Here is a 24,161-nt window from a genome sequence, read left to right as displayed (position 1 = left end):
ACTCCTCCTCCTCCCCATCGTCATTATCCTGCACATCATCATCATCATCATCATAATCACCACCGCCACCTCACCATAATCATCATCAACAACCTGTTTGTGTCCACAGCAGGACTGAGGCCTCTGTCATCTTCCCATCATCCTACAACAATTCCTCAATTGCGATTTCCAAGTCGTTCTTTCCCTACGGATTTTCTGACTTCAACCCTACATCGAGTTAATGGTTTTCCTCTACTCTAACGTCGTCTCTCGATAGCACCCTGTCACTCTGATGACCCAACAATGGCCGGTGTTGGGTGAGAATTCCTTAATCGGGGTTCCGGGGCACAGATAATTCTTCAGGTACCGTTCCTATGGACATCCTCGTTACAATTCTTTGTCCTCTTGACTCGTACTTTCAAAGGCTGTGCGGTTTCGGCATTGTATGTTCCTGCGGTGGAATCATCGTTCCAACTTCCCTTTATTCGTGAATTTTAGTCACCGCAATCACAACTGGAACACCCGAATTTGTGAAGCACGAAGGTGCGAAGTGTGGGTCACAAGACTGCAATGCGGAATTTCTATTCTAGCCTGTTTAACATGCACAGACCTCTTTTCCTGCCAATGCGCAGCGTCTAATAAGCCCGAAACTAATGGCAGTTTTCTTCTGTTTCGCCCCAAGTACACAGCACTGTGGCGTGCACATCTAGAATACAGGATTCTTCAGCTCCGTCTTTCACGTTCAACGCCTTTAATCTTTGTTTATTCTTTGAGGATACAGATTTGATGAGTTGCAACAGGGTTTTTTGCTCCCCGTCCACTCTTAGACTCCGGCATCCGGCCGGTTATCCAGATCGTTTGAAGCTTTCAGGACACAAAACTCAACTTTTTCTTCCTATCTTTTGTTCGCATGCCATTTCTCTTTTTGTTTTTCACACAAGGAGCACTTTTAGTAATTTTTAGGTTATTGGCTGCTCCGTTCGAACGTGGCATGTGTTTTTTTTTTTTTTCAGTGAACCGCAAAGCCAACCAATCATTATGAGTGCGTTCAGATAGAACCAACAGTATAAAAAAATCGCACAAGAAACCTTCTTTCCCCAAATGCTATCTGATGGTTTGAAACGCCAATGAAACCGAAAACGGTAAAGGCTGCACAAAAAACAGTAAAGGCTCGGTAATGAACCCTTTATCCACCCAAAACCGAAAAACGCCAGCAAATTATTCAAAGCAGCATATCTCCTCTTCCCTACAGGGTGTCTGCAATCTAAAACGAGGTAAAAAAGACATCAAATTTTGGGGCTCAAATGATGTGTGCGGTAGTAGAGGGTGACAAATAATTTAACTCTCAAATATCGACACACCAAAATCTCGACATACTGGCGTTTCTTTTTATTTTTTCTACTCCACCAAAGAAAACGACCTTCTCGTTAGGGATCAAACCCACGTCCTTGGGTTCCGCATCCGAGCGTGTGTTCCTAAGAGAAACAGCGGCGGGTATATAAAAGTAGGCGAATGAACACCTTTTTTCATTTTTTGGCAATTGCTACACAATATTTGTTAAGTGCTCAGGTATCCCTGCTTGGCTATACCCCGACGCTCCGTCCCCTAAACGCAGTTTAATACACGCAAGCCTCAGATAGACCGAACTGTTGGGAAAAGCTCTTTCCCGGCAACCTAAAGGAAACAGAAAGTAGCTGCTTTAAAAACAGATCAGCTAAAACGGACAGCTAATGGTAAAGGTCACTTGCAGCTCCAGGGAGTCCAACGAGCTAGACAACAGGAGGCTGATCGAGATGACCAGTAGGATAGTTCTGGAAGCAAAAGAGAACCCTCTCAGTAAAAAGACGCTTATTTTTTCCTTCAGAACGGAAATATTGCTAATTGCTGGTCTTCCAATACGCAATAGCTAAGCGCATTCGTCTTAAAAAACAGCACAAGTTCGCCATTCAGAATTTTTAAATGCGTCAGCATTTCTACATGAATTCAACAAGGAAACCCGTCTGTCCGAATGTGACGCTCGATGTGTCACGCGTTTCCGCCGCACAGAGAAAACGATAATAAGAAAATCCCGGGCCATCTCCACTAACGTAAAACCTGGGGAAGAGCGAAGCATGTAGTATATAAGTGTATTCTTGGCGCCTTGGCGTTTTTGCCCGTGGAGATGAAGCCGTTGGGGGGTAGAGGTATACAGCTTTGCTGCAAAAGTCTCTTGTCTTTGAAGCAAGAAGCTCTCTAGCACGAGGCGTAAACGAGTGTCCTGGTGTTTTTTTAGTACGCGTTACATTCTATCGGGAGGAGTAAACGAGTTTCCCGGTATTTTCGTATCATGACTACATGAGACGACGATTACGACGACGACAGGAGGCGCCAACAGCCCCAGCCCCGAAGGGACTTTGCCCCTAATAAGGCCCTATGGCCTTCATAATATGTTCGCGTAGGTCTGTGGCCCCTGCAAATTGCTTCCAGCAGTGCATTTCTGTAAGGTAGCCAAGCCGACCTTACAAAGCTCAAGGGATTGCGTTTTGTAGCGATAGATGGCGTCTTATAAAAGCATTTAAAATTTCCGGTGGGGCCTTCATACCTTGTTGTCAGACACCTAAATTTTCGCCTTTAAGAAATGAATTGGTAGTATATCGCGAAGCCGACCTTAAATAGGCTCGGTGTATAACGCTTTGTAAGGATACACGAGGTTTTATGAAGGAATTTACTAAAAGTCCCCCGGGTTTTAATAATTTCTCCCCAGACATGTCTTCCCCGAAATATACTTATGCGTGTGGTGAAGCCGGCTATAAAAAAAACGTGTATTGCAGAGTTCCTTAGGCATTTGTTCGAGAACTCCCATTTCTGAATGGGCTTCTGCAACTTCTCTTTAATGTGACAGCATTCAAAGACACATACGCACAGTATAGAAGATAATAAAACCTAAACAGCCTTCTGATCGCGTGATTCCTACACGACCCCGCCTTTTCGCACTTTGCATAACGTAGAGTGAGAAAAACACAGCGGAGTGGGTACGCTATATGACGTAGGAGTTTAAAAGCGAGCGAACAGCGAACCAGGGACGGAGTGGTCACCGCGATGGGGATTAGCCTAAATAATTGGACTTCCCCGCTAAAGAAGGGCCTCGGGACTTCACTGCTCAGCCCGATCTAACAACCTCGAAAAGTGAGCGTCAGCTGCTGACGGCGGCGAAAAGACAGCGTGGACGACTCCTAACAAGGCGATCGCTCCTCCGGACACTTTAAGACAGCGGTTGCATTCCTCAGCGGGACGCTTTTTTGCAACGCCTAGGGCGTGCGCAGGCTCACCAGCCAGGAGCGCGTGCTTGGTCAAGACACATGTCGTTGCCCCGGGCGCATGCCGAACCGTGCTTTCTTAGACAGTCAGCTATTCCAGGCGCTCGCCATTGTTTCATCACCCCGTAAAGGCGAAGGTCCGTAAAAATGGCATCAGTCAGTGTCAGGATAAAAATGTGGCAATAAAAAAAAACACGGTCGACACGAAAAAAACGCCGCTTTAAGAAGCCTTAGAATGGAGAAATAGCGGGGTAGCGAAGAAGAGCGTCGCTCGCTTCCAAGGCTTTCTACCTCCGAGGCGTTGTCGGCAGCCGTCGGCAGCGGCAACCCTCCGGCGCGGTGCCGGCCACTGGGCTCGAGCCAACGGCGCAAGCCGGGTACGCGCCGCGGCTCCGTGAGCCGGCCAGAAGACCGGCACTCGGCGTCGGCGGCCAAACAGAGGGACCATGCAAATGAGCGTCCATTTGCATACGCGACGAGCGGCACTGGCTGCATTCCCTCGCTACAATCAGCCGGATGGAGAGCTTCTCTCTTTTTTTTTTTCTCCATCCCTCCCTCCGCTCCCCATCCTCCCGCGCTTCACTGTACACTCCATCCTCTTCCCGCCATCGCCTCCGCATCCTCCGATGGAGAGTCCGTGTAGCGCGGCCCCCTTTGCGTCCTGTATCAGCCGACGGGAGTTTCGGTGGAAGGCCTCCGTCGTCGGTAAACTCTTCAGCGCCGGCAGAGCTTGTTTCCAACTCGCCGGCCATGCTCTCCTGTCCGATGGGCTCTGGCCGGCTGCTTTGAGCAGCGCAGTTCGCTGTATGAACCAAGAGGCGAAAAAAAAAATGCCTGTTTGCGCGGACGAGAAGTGCCGTTGCGAGAAACACCGCCTTGCGCCCGCCTCCCCCTTATTCTTCTCGGCCGGGAAGAGCGCAGATTGGCAGGGAGCAGCGGGCGTCCGGCCAGCTGTGCGGCACCGACATCAAAGGGCGCGCCTGTTCTCGCAGCAGTCGTGACCATTGTTGTTTGTCTTGTTGCTGTTTGTTGTCGCTGTTCTCTGTGGCCGTAATCACAGACATCCGAAGCTTCTGGGCTCTCGTTCTGCGCCCCGCGTCCGGGAGGGAGGCAGATTTTTGGTACGGTTCCGTAATGGAGGACGAAGGGAGGGTACTTTTGCAAGGAGTTAGCTTCGGCAAAGCAGCGATATCTATCCATAGTTAGACATCCTTTCGCTTGTACGGTTTCCCGTGCTTCCTTTCCACGGAGATCGCACTCCTTTGCATGCACTGCTTACTACCAAATACGGCGATGCAGTCAAAGAGGTAGTTAAGTAGGTCGTTGAAGCAGAATACTTTTAAAATCGATAGGTAGCCTTTCTTGGGCTACTTACACGGAGAAAGTTTGGTCTGTCTGTCTGTATGTGACTCGATTCACCCACCCGGCCGAAGTGAAACAGAAACTACGCAATAGTTTTATATACCCACAGTCAAATCTAAACGTCCAAGTCCGTTGTCAATGTTCATACTTGTCAACGTTGTTGAACAAGAACGAGACATTACGCAAATATTAGGCAGAAAATCAATACATAAGTGATATTTGCAGTGTTCATTTACTAAAAAATTCGTGGTTGATTTTTTTTTTTTTTTTGCGATAGCAAATGAAATACTACGTCAACTGCAGAAAACCGTCGCCTGCTGTTGGTCGCGCTACCTGGCGGCATTTAAGAAATCAAACGGCAATAGCAACGAAATGTTCCACTAGATAGGTTCCACGTCCCGCTTCAAAAGCGCGTAGAGTAGGGCAACGTGGTTCTAAAAACGTTGGAGTAGTGTACCTCGATTCACGCGCGTCTCAGCCGTACGGCAGCGCTTGCATCGAGGCACCCGGCCTGGAACAGTGGAACGCGGTAAATTTAAATTGACTTGAACAAACCTCTAGCGTGTTATCTTTTGAGGAACGGGACAGGAAGGGAACAGCACGAGAGGTTAGTGGGAAAGAGAAGGGAGGCATTTACTTGGCAGGGGCGCCAGACGACTATCGTCTTTCGTAGACATTTGCAACGAAAGGAGCACATACGCGGCCTTTTTTTTTTTTTTTTCACGTCGATGTTGCCACAGTTGCCATAACGCGGGATATATTTTTGTGACGTCATGTACAGGTTTTTCTAAGAAGTGCCCTCGCCAGTGACGCTGCTCCGAATCAGAGTTATCCGAAACAATGCCGCTTCGTTGATGACCATTCGATCATTTAAGCGTTTCACACGCAGATCTTCCTTGCGGGGTAATTCATTTCCAGAAACATTCTTCGCCGCAGCATGACTTCTGCGAACGTCTACAGAGCCACAGGAATTAGTAAAGTTGGAAACACACGGGGCGAACACTTTGCCTCATGTAAGTAGCCCTAAAGAGCACCCCAAGTTGTCACCCTACTACCCTACTGTTACAACAGTTTCCAGTGTTACCCCAGGTTTACAAAATGTTACCCCTTCGTCGTAAAAGGCCTTCATCCAATCGTATAGAAACTGCGCCCTCCCCCTTCCTTCATTTACTTTTTAAGATATCAGCTAGAAAGTTGGAATAGACACCCGCGAAAATTCCGGTGTCATTACCTACTCCGAAAATAGCCTGTTCAATCATTGTAGGCTAAACTAGACAATAAAATTCGTCACAGCAAGTGTGCAAAAGCGCTGAAACTTAGTTTTTAAATTGCACATCAATACGCCCTTCTTTCTACACGAACTCACCAGCTCTCCGGTCAATTTCCTCCCGTTTTTGTTCTGAACCGTTTTGTTCCCGTCAGCACAGCACTTGCCCATCTCATACCGTTTCGGACCCCTCCCGACTGTTGTGAAAGCCATGAAGTTCGATTGATCCCGCCTTAAAAGGAATCTTTAGAGATTACCAGCCGACAACCTCCGGTTCAATTCCCTGCGGTCACTTTTTCTATTTGTCGCCTCTGTATTGTTAGTTGTTTATTTATTCTTGTGTATACGCTAAAGTCTCAACCCCGTTCTGACAAGCTTAACCGAGGAATCGCGTTCCGAACCTACACCTTGCTATGAGGCGTGCCGTATTTGACGACTATGAAAAATATTTTACCGCCTCGAGATATTTACCATGCGCCAAAATCTCGACACACAAGCGTTCTTCATCAAGCAACCGTTCCCCTTTTCTGGGATCAAACCCGCGTCTGTGGACTCAGCAACACAACGTCCTAGCCAGTGAACCACCACGGCAGGTGTATCAGCAACGTCGCGTGTGTGAAGCCTTCTAATACGTAATGTAGAATTTAAGCCCACGTTGTAAACTTAAAGAGCGAGACGTCCTTCGACGTTATTGTCAAGGCACTTGGGCTGGTGAACTTATCCCTGTTGTTGCTTACGGCCCTGCCTGCGACGTGCTTGTTTTAGCACTAGCGGGTCAATAGTTCCGAAGTCGCCGCGGGCAGAACCTCTCGTTATCGGGATCCCGGGGCCTCGCGGAACGCCCAAGCGGGCACATGATTATCTTGGGCGAGTCCCGCAAGCAAAGCCGACGAGCCTGTTTACGCGGGGATCCCAAATCGGTGCCGCCTCGACCCGTACACACTCCCAACACCACCATAGTAGCAAGGCCTGCGTACGCTTTACCTAAGGAGACGAGCTCTCAATCACCAAACACTCCTCCTTTGCAATAAACAAGCCGAGATAAGTTACACAAATGGCCACAAAACATGCCTCAAAGGAATGTTTCCCTGACAATTTGTATATGCCAAAGGAGAGAGCGAAACGCCCTTGTCGTTTTGCGGGTTCGCCAATAGGAATGGAGAATGTAGGCCAAGTTATTATTTGTTCATTCCATACGTCCACGTCTACGTCTCTTCAGTAGGACGCGCCAACCACACGCCTTGAGTTGCGCCGAGCGAAGCCTTGTTGTTCTAAGTGGTGCGCGTTGTCGTCGTCGATGCTCCATTATATCTTCGCTAGCAGATCATTACGCCCGCAAGCTCCGGCCTCTCGCGATCCCTTGGCCCTTGCGTCCTCGAGGCGCGGTCGTGGGGAAGGAACACCTTTATGATAAGAAGGTTCGGGCGTGTTTCTGTCACAGTTAGGTCTACCTACTGGTTTTCCTTGTCCGCATACGCGCAGACATTTGTCGAGTGAAAAGGAACGCCAACGAGTGTTCAACTGCAGGCGGTGGAAAAGTGTGGTGAGGAGGGAACGCGTACGCCTTCTCCGCATCTAGTCGGTGTTTGCGCAGCTCACGCAAGCGGCACAACGCCAGAAGAACGGCCGCCGCGGCGGCAGCAGCATAAAGCGGAGCACAATGGTAGCAACCGTTGCCGCTACGCATGCGAGCTCTCTTACACGCCGTCTACGCGAGCTGGTTTTCATTCTCCCGTTTCTTCGCTGACGGCGTGCCGCGAAAACAATCAATCACACGGCACGGCGCGTTCGCCGCGGGCAGCGAAAAACGCAAACAGACGGGCCACTTCGGCGCGCCGTTCATTCTTTAATCTGACGTCTAGCCAGCAACCTTGGGCCCGTCGTCGCGCGCGAGCGCCCTCCTTCAGTTCCGCCGCCTACTGTTTTTCTCTCAAACTGGGCGAAGAAGCTGGTTTGCATTGCTTTATTTCCTTCAGAATCGTACGCCTGAACGTTCGAGTAGGGAGGGGGGTTGTCCGCAGCATGGCGCAGTTTTTTATTGTAATCATTATCCGGAATTTTTATAGCTGGAGGTGACATGCGCTAGAACTTTAGTTATTGGAAGTTGCTCTCTGTCTCGTCGTCCACTCGACCTTCAGTGTCCTTAACCGGAAACGGTTACCGTTGTATTTAAAAAAATCTTCGCAAAAAAAAACCGTTTTAAAGCCCAAAGCGTTCCATAGCCCGGGGCGTTTTACAGCCCGAGTTAAAACTCGGTAGTAGCGAAAAATGGTCGCCAGTACATTGCGGATGAAAGGAGCGGAAGAGCACAGCCGAACGAGCGAACATACAAGTAGCGAAACTGATTAAGTTGGCCCCTAAAAGCGGGCAAACGTGGATGACAAGGCGAGTTTGTGTGGACGTCAATATAATGATTACCAGTAAAATAGTCACGCCGGAAGAGAAAGAAAGGTACGTCTACGGTGGACGTAAGTGGAACCAAAAGAACGGGGGTAAAGTAAATCTTGTGTTTGCCTCTAACGAATTGCCACTCAGGCTTTTGCCTTCAAGTCGTCTTAAAGGGACCCTGCAACACTTCCGATAAACGCTTTCGCCATTTCCTTCGTGCCTGGGTGCACTGCGGATGCTGGAGTTATCCTCAGCACGAAGAGGCACTGCGTGACTTGCTCGTCGCAGAAGATCCGCCTTCTGATTCTCCTTTACGTTAGTGGCAATTATCTTTTTTTGAAGTGTCAATGAAATTAGCATATTGCTTCAACTGAAAGAAAGCCGGCCAGTTGCCGTAACATGGCTTTAATGACGTAATTAAGCGCTCCAGGAAAGTCATGACCGGGAAAGAGAGCAAAATCTTTTTAGCAAGTTACTACGTTTTCTGTTGGGTGTAGAGCAGTAATTTTTTGTCTGACGTATTTTGTAACCACCCATTTAAAGTACTGGATGTGTTTGTTGAGTACGTTCGGAAATCATTCATGGTTTACAGAAACAGTTGACGAAGGTGTTGCAGGGTCCCGTTAAGGATAATATACGAGACCCTGGGAATTAACCGGTAGCCCTTCTCAACGACGCCGCTTATAGCGAAGGCATGGTTCGGCGAATGAAAGTTCTTTTTTTTACAACGGTTTATATGCTTCATCCTTCCAACTGTATTGTTTCTAGCGCGTTTAATTCCCACTCACCAAAAAAACTCAACGTGGCGTCGATTCCGGCCAACGTCCACCGACCACAAAGTCGCAAGTCTCACGGCCATGTCGCATTTCGTATTGTTTTCATCTTATCTTCCAGTTTTATCTAGCGTGGCATCATATGCTGTTTGCGTTTCGAAACAAGACCCCCTTTCTACAGTAGTGGGAACCCCAAATCATTAGTGTAAATATTCATGACGTTGGTGGTTACAAAGACACAAGATAAGGTCATCGTATATTTTGTTCAAAGTTCAAAAGGGAGAAAGATTGTGCCCGAATCGGTACATGTTATCGATCCGACACCAGCGTTGTGTTGGTTTTCCGTCTAGACAGCCGAAGGTCACATTGCGCCGAGTTCTCTTTTGTCTGGTTTCAACCCCGGCAACTTCAACAAGAAATGACGCGACGGGAAAAACATGTGCCTGACCTTTGAAAAAAAAATTTCCTTCTTTCTCTAGCTTCCTGTACACTGAATGCAGTCGACACTTTTGTCTTGGGTATTCGGTAACTGAACGCGCCCGAACATCGCCCTTAGTAGTGCCGTGCTAAAAGGAAGCATACCACTCTTAAAAGCGCGTTCGTTTCGGAAGCCTTGCCCTTCTTTACTTCTTTACCGCTTCTACCTTGTTGGGATGAACGCGCACACAACAAATTTATCTAGTCTACAAGTCAAGTCATGTGACCTAAATCTAGCTCCTAAGCTTTCGATTACGTTGTATATCAGGCCACGTATGTTCCTTATCTATGCCATCAAGTTAGTTGTTTCAGCGTAGTTAGCTTAGCTCCGAGGCTTTTTCGCGTGGCTGATCACGCGCGATTTCCGCTCATCACGTGCGGCGAAACTACGGGTCGAATCCGTCGAGAAAACGGACGTGAGAGCGGCAGGTGCTGTCAGAATGACGACCTCCGGATCCGGAGGGGGAAGAGGAACATTGGGAAGAGGAGGAGGAGGAGGGCACACCTGAAAGCTTCCGCAGAAACGTCAGCAAGCCGCTTCGCCATTTTGGGACCGCTTTCGGGTCCCTCGCGGCCCGTCCCGTCCACGCGCGCGCTTGTCGGTCGGCGAAGGGAGAAAACGACACGGACGAGAGAAAAACAATAATGAAACGTCCGGGGGCCGGTCTCAGCGCGAACGGGCGGCCCACCTGGGAAATTAGGCGAACACGAACGCGAAGCGTCGGCTTCCCTGCAGAACACGGCTGCTGCCGCTGCTGCAACGGTATATACCGGCCGCTCTCCTCTCCTCTCCTCTCCCTCTCCGGGCCGTCGAAGGACGCGCAAGCGGTGCGCTGCTCCGGGAGCTGGGAATCCCGAGCGCGCAGCGCATTCCAGAAATGCCTGCTCGGACCCGCAGCAGACCACCCGCTTCATCCTTCCGCCATCCCTTTTCTGTTTGTTTTACCCTTTCCCGCTCTTCTTCTTCTTTTAATGTCAAGTCGTACCCCGGCGGCACTTGTGCGAGGCCATAAATAGTTCGCGCCACACTCATTTTTCTTGTCCCCCCATCGGCTGTGGCACGCGCGCAGTTCATGTTTTGCAATTAAGTTTACGTCTGTTTCAATCTCGACGGATCGTAATAAATGCGCGACCATTGATGTTTGCGAACCAAGCACGCGGTCTGTCCTAGTTTCTGGGGTGAGGGTTCGGAAGAGGCACGCGCTGTACGTGAGCGGGAAGAAGCGAGGGATGCTGTGTAGGTGGAGCTACTCTTTTTCTCCGCCGCCAGCTCTTTGCTTTCGCACGCCTCCTACATTAGTGGAAAGCCTGGTTAGTGGTAGTTAAACTTCACGGTTTCCTTCCTTTCAACCTATGAGAGGAACGGATGAATACATCACTACGCGGAGTTCAAATCATGGAATCAAGAACATCACTTCCTAATCTTGCAATTAGATTAAGGCGAACTGTATAGGCCATATGAACAGGTAGGCGTTGGTGGGCGGAGGACTGGCCGCGTCACCGGCGTTTTCTCGTTGGCGCCCAACCTCGGTCGGCCTTTGATGAGTCGCGCTGGGCTGACACCGGTCTCAGCTGCCCCATTACGACCGGGCTGATTCCTCTTTTCCCGCGACTTGCATCTGCTTCGCTTTTACACTCTTGAAGGGCGCCGTCGATTAGCTGGTGCGATTTGACCATTAGGCGGAACTTGTGTGTAGGCGCCTTCCTCTATTAAATGCAGAGCATTTCAGTAACTTACGATGTCACCCGCGTTGGCGTCCGTAGTCCGCGTCCGCATCGCTCCCCCTACACTATATCAAAAAATAATACTTGCCGGCGCCAGGTTTCGATCCTACGACTCTGCGGGCGGAACGCAAGGTGCACGGTACTCTACCAACTGAGCCACAAAACCGACACAGAACGGAAGGTTACGAACGTGCCTTGTATCCTTGACTCATTCAACCGTCGGCCAGAGGTGCGCTCTCTCCCCGCCTTTTGTTGTTATTTATTTTCTGTGTGGCGTCCCGGATCGCTTAGGTGCTCATTTCTTAACATGCAAGCTTAACTTCACACCTGGGTGGAAACCGGTATTAAACAACTGTCTTTTTTTTTAGCTAATAGTTACAGAAAACCCAAATCTATTTATGGTATACAGAATACGCATTATTCCACAGAGAAATTACTGAAATGTACAGAGAGCGCAGATGCAGATTCCCGAGGCGTCACCCGCAATTGAGCCGAAAACATCAGACCGTTATCCGAAGAATACAGGCGGGGTCGCTAGCGCATCCCACACTTCTAAACAAGATGTACCCGGACAGGTACGAGAGTACTTGCCCGCTCTGCAAGGACAGACAAGGCACTCTGGCACACGTCCTGGCCGAGTGCGAGTCTCTTGATATCCGCCCCCCCCCCCCCCCCCCCTATTCCCACACCCGACCCCCAGAGCGATGGGAGACCTTGTTGTCTAGCCCCGACCTGACGATCCAGCTCGCGCTGGCAGCCAGGGGCCAGGAGCTGCTAGACGCATATGGGACCCGAGAAGAGAGTTCCACCCCATGCGGTGCCTGCGTGCACTAGCCAATACCTTATTGGGCTCAATACATGTTGATTCCCTCTCTCCGTTGAACGGTGACGAATATTCTCCCATGCGAGTGTATTCACTGAGCGAACAGAAAGGTTCCATAAGCCAGCGACAAAAACAAGTTCACCTAAAGTTTAGGTGAAATCAGTAGGGTCATCACCTACTGATGACCCTACTCAAAAAAAAAAAAATTAAAGCGAGCGACGATAAATTTTTGAGATGGCATAATTTCGTGGATAACTAAGTCAGAGTATTCGCGTTTTCTATCTGGACGACGAGTCGAAACTGGGTTAAGGGCACAGCAGCCACGTGGCAGGCGTTATTCTAACGCGCTAACGCTCGTCCAGCGTTGTACACGCAACGGCGTTTAGTTTGTGAGTGTCCAGACACCAGTTTACTTCTATAAACGCATTAGGAGCTAACTTGTGATCGCAATCTCGTGCTGCCTACTGTTCTGTCTCAACGAAATTTGCAGCGTAAAGCTTGCGACGTCACTGCACGCAATCTCTGAGAGAGTCAGAACAGAGATGGTACGGAAACTGGGTTTCACGGAAACACAGAACGAGAACTACGCAAATACGAAAAACAAGTGATGCGTCCTGCGTGCTGGAGCAATCCTAGGCCACTAGTCGCGCAAAAACACTGACGCGAATGCGTTAGTCTTGTCGTATTAAGAGCTGCACGCCTGACTCTAGGCAAACAGTTGTCCACTCGTGCGGCAGTGTGTGCATTCTTACGTCGCGGCAGTTTCAATCGTAATCGCGATAATTGTTGGTTTCATCCCTCACAAACTCGTCTCACTATAATGCCAGAGAAAGAGTGGTAAACGCAGCTTTGATCCCGCTTCCAATATTATAGGGTGCAGGGTCCCTCATTAGACAGTTTTAGCCGACCGTTTTGGGTGGTCCGCTCCGTTACCGGCGGCTCGCTCAGCGCAACCGGAGCCAATGCCGTACGCCGCCAAGCGCACCACGCATGCGCGATGGCGCTCCCGCTTGCTGCCGGAGCTGGGCGGACTGTTAAAAACGGTCGACTAAAACTCACTATTATCAGTACCGTGGGAAGCGGAGCCACGACCGGCTTAACAGATTGCGACCTTCTCATCGCAACCAGTGACAATGGCAGCCAGCGTACCAAAAGAAATCCCGGCCATCTCCACTAGCTTGATACCTGAGGAGGAGCGAACCATGCAATGTATTCTTGGCGCCTTGGCGTTTTTGCCCACGGAGATGAAACCTTGGGGGGGGGGGGGGGGGGAGGGGGGTAGAGGTATATAATATTGCTTGAAGCATGAAGCGTTCTAGCGCGAGGCGTTGTAAAACGAGTGTCCCGATGTGTTCTTTTAGTACGCGTTACGTTCAAGCGCGAGACGTTGGAAAAGGAGTGTCCCGGTGTTTTAGTACCGTGACTACAAGTACATGCGAAGGCTCGAATGTCTATAAACACCCCAACATGGTCGTTCTGTGCGTGGAAGTGCCGTCATTCTTGCGGGAAAGCAATGTTTTTCCAGTGAGTGGAGCACTCCTCTACAGCAACAGTTTTATCGGCTGCGGCATTTTCATCATAACTGGAGCGCCACGCTTGTAGGAACTCCGTTGGGGTGGCTTATAAGCCCAACAAATGGCAAATTTGGCATGACAGCCATCCCCGTTGAATGCTTGCGGTGAAAACTACCGTTATCATCGGGATATCTTTTCGAGCCACCGCCCCCGTACCGAAGCTATCGGAACCTGGTGAAAATAAATTGGCTTTACCGTGCGGCTCCGGCTCCTAACTTAGCTGTACGCAACAAATACCATCGCGTACTATATGTTCCCTGAAAGTATGCTGCGAAAAAGTTGCAGGATCTTTCAGCGTATTCTTTCGCGAACACGTTTCTTTTGGCTAGGGTCGTCGCCGAACCTGCTGCTTAGTTCAACTTCAACATACAACCTCGGCATCAGACTCACTGCAGATACATTTTCACGAATAACTATTCATGCTGCTGCAACACTGCTTCCACATGAGCTGGAAACCAACCAAGACTGCGTGGGCAATGTTTGACGCGTGCTAGATTGTTTAACATGAAAGCGTTTTATTCCGAGATACACGAAGACTTCACTAACGTCATATCCGTCACGGCAATGACGCCAATACAACAAAGCAAGTGGCCTGTAAAGGGTGCACCCCGGCACACACGGTCTTCTTGCGGGGAAGCACCATTTAGTACTAAAAAGTACGTTATACTTAGGGTTGTTCGTTTTCGGGTTTTATATTTGAACACGAAAGTGTTTTATGCCGGGATACACCATGATTTCACTGACATCATATCCTTCGCGGAAATGACGCCAGTACACCTTTGCCGAAGAGACCCTCCAGCAGGACGTCACCCGCCAAGCACACCCACAAGACATCCACCGACCCGCAAATCATGCTCAGCTGCAGATTTCGCTGCACATTTCACTTTCGTATTTTACCGATTCCTATGACAGAGCAATCAACCACAGATTTTTTTGTTATATTTGTGCTATGTGTAGTAAGCCAATGGGAATTGACCACGCGCCGAGTTTTTTTTTTTTTTTCTTTTTATTTTGGTAATCTGTATGAAACAGTGCGAGCAAAGTGCTTATTCCTGTTCATTTTTTCTGGTCCATGCTATGCAACAAAACGCGCTGAATATTTTGTTGGGATTTTGTTCTTTCGAATGTACGCGCGCTACAAACGCGTGGAACTACGCGACCTTATGTCTTTTATGGGAGAGGTTTTTGCGCGTGATCTCATCGGCTACTGTTCTCTGTGCTTGCGCAGCGCATCTCGCGAGCAAACAGTCTGTCTTGATTTCTGCACTACCGGCCAACCCGCTCCCACTCGTTGGTCACCCACAGCCACTGCGAACTATTAATTACTATTCGTTGCTCTGACTACGATTTCGTTCAGATGTGGAAATAACTAACCACGACTCTGGCTAGTCAGGGAGCGGTAGACGTTTCTCCGGTTGGGTAAAAATGAAAACTGACTGCTGTCTTGGAAAATGCGCGGCAAGTACAGGTGCCCAAAAAAGTAAACGGGCGACAGGTTGCAGCTTTTGACGAGATTTCTCCGCCAAGTGCGTATAGCCAGCAACCTCTAAGTGACATTTCAAGAAAGTCATTCTAAAATAAAATCGGGCCTCACATATTATATTTACGCTGGCCGCGACTTAAAATATAAAATAGTCTAATTTCACGAAGCTGTTGTCCGTTTACTTTTCGGGGGCACCTGCGCAATGACGGAAGTGGGAGTGAGATCAAATGCAAAAAAAAAATGGGGAAACTTGCACTCACGCGCAAGACTTGAATAGCAAAGTTGTTGTAGGTTATCATTTACGGACACAAAGCTGAGTTATCATTAAGTATCATTGGGGTGTCGTAGTTGACGCCGGCCGCATGGCATTTCAATGACCGTATTTGAGCATAGCCAGAGCGAGCTTGTCGCTTTGGTCGACGTTTCCGCACGCCACTCTTCAAGCGCGACTTACCGTCTCTAGCGGATGCTTGTCACGCCGGGCCTTTCGATGCGCGGCCTCTTCCTCGGCTGTGCGAACTATCCGCGGCCCGACCATGTGGAGTCAACGACCACCTACAGCTGCTTCGACATTCAAGTCGCGGCTTTTTTACGGTACATATTGCATGCACATGACGCTACGAGGACGAACGAACGGCACTATGACGTGTCTTTCTCATTCCGAGCAAGCTTTGCCACGTTACGGCGATGACGTGTCTTTCTCATTCCGAGCAAGTTTGCAACGTTACGGCGAACACTAGAGGTTTTTTTTTTTTTTTTTTTTTTTTTGTCGCCAATGTTGGCCAGTCTTCCTAAGTGGGTTTGCTTAGCTTGCCGAACGTGTGCTCAAGGCGCTCGTGTACAAGCAATCGGCATTTTCTTGGTATTTTTAGAACTGCGAAACCATACACAAACAATTTTCTCAACCGTTGCGCTTTGTAAAAGCTCTTTTGCTTAGGCGCAACCTTCAGGAAACTAGAACATACTAAGCACACTCAGTGGCTTTTCTTGGTATTTGAAATTTATTCCTTGGTTACTTGAAATTCATTTCGATGCAATCTAGGTCTTTCAAAGTTTGATGTTTGTCTATTTCATGGTAAATATCAGCGTTTTATTTAATGGCGCATACGTTACACTGATTAAACGTACTCTATTTGTGAAGTTTCACTTTGCCAACTTCGGCAATAATTTTTTATCGGCAGAGAGCAAGGCGCAAGGCAAATCACAATTTTGAAAGCACTTTTTTCTTAAAACTGATGCATGGCTCAGAAAGGGACCTACGCCCTCTATATCTTAGTTTGTTCAAGCCATTCAGTTAACGTAAATGCGCTTCGGCGTTTCTTTTTATGATGCCTCACAAAACATACAGGCAACTAGTTTAATTTCGTTACGAGCATTGTAAACACGTTCGTTTGAAACACGGTATTAAATGCGCGGTTCCGCAGTGCCGGCGGCAACGGGATGCACCTCTGAAAAACAAGAATCTTTAATGCCTTACTATTGCGAGCAACCGCAAGGATTGCAGAACAGCTTCTAATATTTAAAACGCGTTCCGCTCGCGATCGCGAATGCGCGCAACTGCGGCCAGCAGGCGGTTCCCGGAACGGCGGGCTTTAATTTGCATACATAAATATTGCCGGGATTTCTTTGCCATTCAGAGGGAAGGGTTTACCAAGCGTCGTGTACAACGTCGTCCCTGGCAAATGGCGGCATTCAGTCAACGACATCGCCACACCAGCCGGCGAACACGCGACAAACCATTCGCTCCCTTAACCCGTCAAAACGCGCAATACGCTGGGAACGACGGCGAAAGCTGTCTCAAGTTTCGCATTCTTTGCGGGCATTAAGCTACAAACAACAACAGCAACAAGACGAAGGGGAGGGCGGAAAGCGAGCGGCTTATTCCACCGCTTAGTATACGGGCTCGCTCGTGAAACAAAAGGCGACCCGATTTTTCAACTCGCTGCGAAAAGGGGGCCGTACGTCTTGTCGGACCTCCGCTGCGACAAGCCGTTGCCGGGGACTGCTTTTTCTTTCCCGCCGCTGCCACCCCTTTTTACTCTGGACTCGAAGAACGCGGAGCGAAAGTGAACGAAGAAAGAAACAACGACGGTACAGGCAACGGCGGCCGCCGCTGTGTAGTCGTCGACGGCGCTATCGGCTTCGCGGCAGACACTGTTTTAAAAGTCTCGCGCTCTTTCTCTTGCTTCAAGCGCAGCCTCCAGCTCGTGCTTAGAACCGGCCCGTTAAAAAGTGGTTCGCGTCGAGCGGACCCTCGCTGTGCAGTCGGCGGCGCCGTGTCGTGATCGTTGCCGAGAAGGGCGCGCAGCAGACGCCTTTTAAAAATGCAACGCCGCGGGACTCCGAGCCGTGGTGTCGTACGCGCGCCAAGCCGACTATGCTGCTTCTGCGAGCCTTGCAGCAAGGCGGCAAGTCGCGCCGCTCCGGACGCGACAGCGGCACCCGAGCGCTCCGCTTCCCTTATTAATGAGCGAGCCGGGGCCGGCCGGTGGGACGGCGGGATCGGCGCATGCGCACGAGTACCCTCATCCCTCCCTGCTTCCCGCGCCCTCTTCCCCCATCTGTCCCGCTAGGCCGGAGGCGGGAGAGAGAGGCGAAGGAACCCCCTGAAAGCACGCTTCACTGCATGCCGTGCGGTGAAGCTGCCTTTTCTCCCCTTCAAACTCCTCCCTCCCCGCTCCCTCTCTCCCTGCTTGCACGGCTGTTGCGATCATCCCTATAGCTGAGCTCCGTTTAGCCGTCTGCGACCGAAACGCAGACGTTGTCGTCGTCGTCGCCGCATTGTGTGCGATGCGCTCTGAAGCAGTGACGTCAGCAGAAACACTTTCAACGAGAACGCGTTGCTCGCAGTTTTTTTTTTTTTTCTTTCGGCGTCGCTCGATCATGGGGTTGGCGGCCTGGTTAGCACTGCCCGGAAAGACAGCCGGTATAACTTCGAGGGGTCCTTTCGGTGCGGCGGAAACGATTGCTGCTGGTGGTGCATAAGTCCCGAGAGAAAACTATTGTTGGGATCGAAGTGCTAGTCCTAGGCCCCCGGAATCACGCTCGGTCGTCAATGCCAGTGTGTACAGCCGCGAGGCTGCAGTTGAATGATCGATACGCGCGGCTATTGAAGGAACTGTTCTCGTCTGCTACCCGCTACTGTGTGCTCCAATCTCTGCCTAGGCCGATTTTGCTGTTTCGGCGACGTTGGGTTGGTGGTTATGGATACAGATCCGACTACCAGAGAATCCGGTTCCCGAAAAGGCGGTTCTAATGTTAATGAAGTTCCGCGCTCAAAACGCGAACCTGTGCTATTGGTCGTATAAACACACAATTTGAGTGGCATAACTGGTTGGATAGCATTTTGTTCGCACAATCCTTTAAGAAAGGTAATGGCGAATGATAAAAGCCTCACTTTAAATATTCATTTTCCGTAAAATTTTAAAATTTTTATTCTCCCTCGCACGAGTATGGGTACTTTTCAGTGATGTATGCTGTAAGCTCGGATGACATCTCAGTCATTCCGCCGCGAGGATTTCAAGTTAAGAGTATTTCAGCGGAACACCTCCCCGTACCAAATTCCTTCCATAGCAAATGAGGGTGTTTACAGAAAAATAAAACAAACCGTACTTCTGTACCGCTGCGCTTCTACTGTACACTTTCATTTCGCAAAGAGTTTACTGTCCAGAAGGGAGTTCTCAAACAACGTATTTTGCAACTGACAGCAACCAAAAACTGCTTCTCCCAAAGGCGCAAAGATTGGCTTATGCCGGATAATAATGCAGGGAAGTAAGCGCCTGGCGGAAGAGCAGCACCCATTCGGAAGCTAGAACACGAAACGATATTCGCTCCAGTTACTTCCAGCGTGAAGCCACGGCTACACGCTTTTCCGCGGGGGCTTCCGCAACAGCGAATAGCACTTAGCTCCGGACACCGATAGTTTCGGGGCCGATAACGACAGACGGCTGCTTTTTGTCCGGGGAGAACACAAAATCGTCGTTCCGGCCTTCGGAACAGAGTTTAGGTAGATGACTCGAAAGCGCCGGGTTTTGTAGAGCGAGCGAAGGTCGCACGCGGCTGTGACACGAGTCGGAACAAAACGTCCGCTCACCTGCGTGCGAGCCGGGGTCCGAGGAGGCGGTCGCGGCAACGCTGGCCAGAGAGCAGCAGACGGTAATCCAGTAGCGGAAGCGACTTCCGCGCGCTACTTCCGGCGGCATCGCTGCACGACGCTGTGCGCGCGGCCCGCGAATCAACCAGCGGTCAGGCACTGGTGTGTGCGTTTCCCCGCAGTGCCTAGGTGTCCTGGGTGAAGCAGCCCGGTCGCTGGCCAGGCTTCCCAGGAGGCCGACGTCGACGCGGGGACGTCGTCATCTTGGCGCGACTCTGGGCGCCTGGCTGCAGCAGCGGCGGCCACGGATGACGCTGGCGCACTCTGCCGGGACGCGCCGGCGGGCAGTCTCTCTTTCTCTTGCTCTCTCTCTCTTCTCCACTGATCCCCCCGCCAGCTGAGCACGGTGCTGCCGTCTGGTTGCCGCCACGCGCGTCGAGCTCGGAGCGCGCTGACGCAGCGTAGAGGAAAGACGGCTTTTTGCCGATCGCATGGATGAGGGGAACGGGGCATCTTTGCTCTTTTTTTCTTGCGATTTGCGAGGAGGCAGAGCACTGCAGTGGAGAGATGTGGATACGCCGTGCTTTGGGGAGATGGAAGAAAATGAGAACGCAGGGAATGTGAAGAAGGAAGGAAGGGGTATGGGTGGTTATGTGCCCTTGTTTTTTAATATACTGTGCACGTATAGAGTTACGAAGTCAGAATGCGGCACCTGGGAAAAGACGATGCTAGAAAATGTCATGAAAATTCGCTTTAGATTTTTAGGTGCCAATAAGCGTTGTGCGAAATTGACTAAAGTCAATCATTAACGAAACAGTTAATGTCAATAGGTCAGTAAGCCAGTAATTCGATTATTTGATCGATATATCAATCAATCATCCATAGAATCCAAGAACTAGTTGGGGAGTCGGTAAGACGTTAGCATGTACGCTGCGGGGGAAAATAGGGTGGAATTTGTTTTTATGAATTTCGGGCCGGTCAATGCGGTTGCTTGATCCCACTCCAGTCCTGCCTTCTCGCATGAAGCTACCTTTGTTGTACGGTGAATTCAAAACTTTTCCGACATCCTCTGACCTCTCCCCTTATATATACAAGGATTGGTATGCGTATGTATGTATGTATGTATGTATGTATGTATGTATGCGTATGCATGTATGTACCTATGTATGTATGTATGTACGTATGTGTATGTATGTATGTACCTATGTATGTATGCATGTATACATGTATGTATGTATGTATGTATGTATGTATGTATGTATGCATGCGTATGCATGTATGTACCCATGTATGTATGTACGTATGTGTATGTATGTATGTACCTATGTATGTATGCATGTATGTGTGTATGTATGTATGTATGTATTGTGTGTATATGTGTATGGATGTATGTGCGTATGTATGTGAGAGAGAGAACTATCTTTAATGAAGTCTGGTGATGTTAGCCGGGCTTGTATGTGTGTATGTATGTATGTATGCGTTTATATGTATGTGTGTGCATGTATGTATGTATGTATGTATGTATGTATGTATGTATGTATGTATGTATGTATGTATGTATGTATGTATGCATGCATGCATGCATGCATGCATGTATGTATGTATGTATGCATCTACGTATGTATACGTATTTGTACGTATGCAAGTATTTATGCAAGTGTGTATGCATTCATGTATCTACTTCATGTATTTTTTATTGATAGTACCCTTAAAGGCCCCGTACATGGGTATTACATAAGGGGGGATACAGATCTCGAGAAATAAAGCGAACACGGAGAATATAGGTGAAGTTCACAAATGGAAATAAGACTGAATGGGTCAGGCAATACAAAAGGAAAAAGAAAAATATGCAGATATACAGACAGCATTAAAAACAATACTACTGATATACTGACAGCCTTGAGAAAAGGATGTTTACAGCTGTCATAAGGCATTGCAAAACGCGTCGTAGTCACTTATTACAGCAGTGTTACAAGGCAGGTCATTCCACAACTTTATTGCCAATACAAGTGCTGGACATTTATACATGTTGGTACGTGCAAACGGTAGAAATACTTTCAAGGGGTGATCGGTACGGGGGAAGATGTGGGTTGCCGGTTTGATGTGCAAATAACGAAACGTTGATGCACCATGGTATAACTTGAAAAAATGCTGGAGCAGAAATTTTTCGCGACGCTGCTCTGAAGTAGGTAATTTCAAGTTGTTTAGGAGTAGCGTAATGCTTTGACGTGTTTAATTACGTAGAATGAAGCGGATAGCGCGATTTTGTACCTCTTCGAGAGACTTTCCAAGGTACATCTGGTGAGGGTTCCAGATGATAGCCGCGTATTCAAGCTGTGGACGTACAAATGTATTGTATGCCATGAGTTTTGTCTCCCACGTTGCCAGGAAAAGTGATTTACGTAGAAGCCCCAAAGTCTTACTTGCTTTGTTTGTGATGTGATCAATATGGGCATTCCATGATAGACTTGATGTGAGAATTACCCCTAGGTATTTGTAATGGTTTGTTCGTCCAATGTGGGAATCAGAAATGTAATAATCGCAGGAGAGAGGAGAGCGAACGCTGGTAAACGTCATCACCTTAGTTTTTTCAGTGTTTACACGCATCAGCCACTTGGAGTACCATGATGATACAGTTTAGGTCGTTTTGAAGTAGTAGGGAATCGTTGCAGTCTTTAATTTCACGGTACAATACACAGTCATCAGCATAGAAACGGATTTTAGATTGAATGAAATCTGGAATATCATTCACGTACATCAGGATGTATGTATGTATGTATGCATGCATGTATGCATGCATGTATGTATGTATGTATGTATGTATGTATGTATGTATGTATGTATGTATGTATGCATGTATGCATGTATGCATGTATGTATGTACGTATGTATGCATGTATGTATGTATATATGTATGCATGCATGCATGCATGTATGTACGTATGTTGTATGTATGCATGTATGTATGTGTGTATGTATGTATGTTTGTATGTGTGTATGTATGCATGTATGCAAACATTTATGTATGTATGTATGTATGCATGCATGCATGCATGCATGCATGCATGCATGCATGTATGTATGTATGTATGTATGTATGTATGTATGTATGTATGTATGTATGTATGTACCTACGTCTGTATGTATGTATGTGTGTATGTGTGTATGTATGCGTGTATGTATGTATGTATGCGTGTATGTATGTATGTGTGTATGTATGTATGTATGTATGCATGTATGTAAGCGTGTATGCATGTATGTAAGCGTGTATGTATGCATGTATGTATGTGTGCGTGCATGTATGTATGTATGTATGTGTGTATGTATGTATGTATGTATGCGTGTATGTATGTATGTATGTATGCATGTATGTATGTGTGTGTATGCATGCATGTATGTGTGTGTATGCATGTATGTATGCATGCATGTATGTATGTATGTATCTATGCATGCATGTATGTATGTATGTGTGTATGCATTTATGTATGTGTGTATGTATGTATGCGTGCATGCATGTATGTATGTATGTGTGTGTATGCATGTATGTATGTATGTGTGTGTATGCATGTAAGTATGTGTGTGTATGTATGTATGTGTGTGCATGTACGTATGTATGTATGTATGTACATACGTATGTATGTATATATGTGTGTATGTACGTATGTATGTATGTGTGTGTGTATGCATGCATGCATGCATGCATTAGTTAGGCATGACGCCGGCAGAAAAGCGAGCAGTCTAGAACGTTAATTAAGGGGCGCATAAAAAGTAGTTTCACTGTTCTTCAACTCCGTTAACAAGGCTGTACTATTAGGAAAGGAAGTTAAATATCACGCGCCAAGAGACGGCACCGAACCCGTGACCGTCGGATTATTCGGCCGAAGTTTTACCAATTCAGGTGTCTTGGCGATTGCTTTCTCCGCCTCCTTCAGTGGTCATTTATGTCATGTAAATGCATGTTGTGCTTGAGGGTGCACAGCAAATGTCAGTGTTTGAGATAGCCCGCTCAGACCTCTAGAAAATAAAGCTATAAGGTAGAATTCAGATGCTGGGGATGCATATCCCGGTCTCTTTCCTTCAATGCACATTATGGTGGTGAAGGTGATTACAACATTAGTGTTTACTGCAGTGAACGTTAAATGACGATGATTGTGGTCGCATTGACGATGATCACGTACCTGTCATCGCAGAAGCACGTGTGTATAGCCAGTTTGCTTTCAGTCCTAAACGTACGCTGCGGAAGTAAGCAGTATATACGAAAGGCACACTCACGTGCCGCTTTAAAAATAGGCTTCTGCGCCCACCCTCAAACTTACAAGGCAACCAAGCTCCGAGGCACGAATCGATTGGAAATGCATACTGTCTCAAAGATCTCCCGCCACTCAACTCGTCTTCTCGTGCTGACCCAATTCTCAAAACAAACTGGAACGTGAGCTATCTGCCCTATCGCACACTTAAATCCTGCCGGCTGGATGAAAGCCCTGCTATTGAGCCTCCTCGTCAATAGAAGTGCGGCGGAGCTTCGCCTTACTGCGGGAGCGCACGTATGGTTTTGTGGACACACAGTACCTCAAACACGCTGTAAAGTTGGAGACATATTTCTCTAGCTTGACTTTCACGTGGTTGGCAACAAAGTTTTAAGTTTCTCTCTGAACCCTCGCCCCCTCGTCCTCTCCCCGATGGTAGCGGGATTACGCTTAGAGTAATTTTCTGCCTAAAGCTGAAGCCTGCCGCGGTGCTGATAGGACCCGTTTCAGTCCCCACTGTTATCGATCTCGAAACGGAAAAACTTCTTTCAGCAGCACCCAGAGCTACTGCGTGATTGAAACGATCAGCCATGCGTATAGAGTTATTGCTGGAAGCTTTTGTTGAAGCCACAAAATAGAGTACGGTTATTTGCCATTTCCAGGGATGGTTAATT

The 24,161-nt window shown here is 48.4% G+C and overlaps 1 protein-coding gene and 1 pseudogene across 2 annotated transcripts in view; one reads left to right on the top strand and one right to left on the bottom strand.

Annotated features, from left to right (window-relative positions):
- The window catches only part of LOC144163235 (uncharacterized), a 162,496-nt pseudogene extending 142,928 nt beyond the window's left edge, over positions 1-19,568 (bottom strand). The window contains exon 1 of the transcript XR_013320871.1: positions 19,241-19,568. The product of XR_013320871.1 is annotated as an uncharacterized LOC144163235 (transcript). The remainder of the gene's footprint in view (positions 1-19,240) is intronic.
- LOC144163236 (uncharacterized) overlaps positions 1-24,161 on the top strand; it is a 292,766-nt gene that overhangs the window by 161,607 nt on the left and 106,998 nt on the right. The window lies entirely within an intron of this gene.

This window comes from Haemaphysalis longicornis, unplaced genomic scaffold (assembly GCF_048455015.1).
Source record: "Haemaphysalis longicornis isolate Haplotype H1 unplaced genomic scaffold, Haemaphysalis longicornis Haplotype H1 scaffold_12, whole genome shotgun sequence".
Taxonomy (NCBI): domain Eukaryota; kingdom Metazoa; phylum Arthropoda; class Arachnida; order Ixodida; family Ixodidae; genus Haemaphysalis; species Haemaphysalis longicornis.
This window is presented reverse-complemented; position numbering and strand designations above follow the sequence as displayed.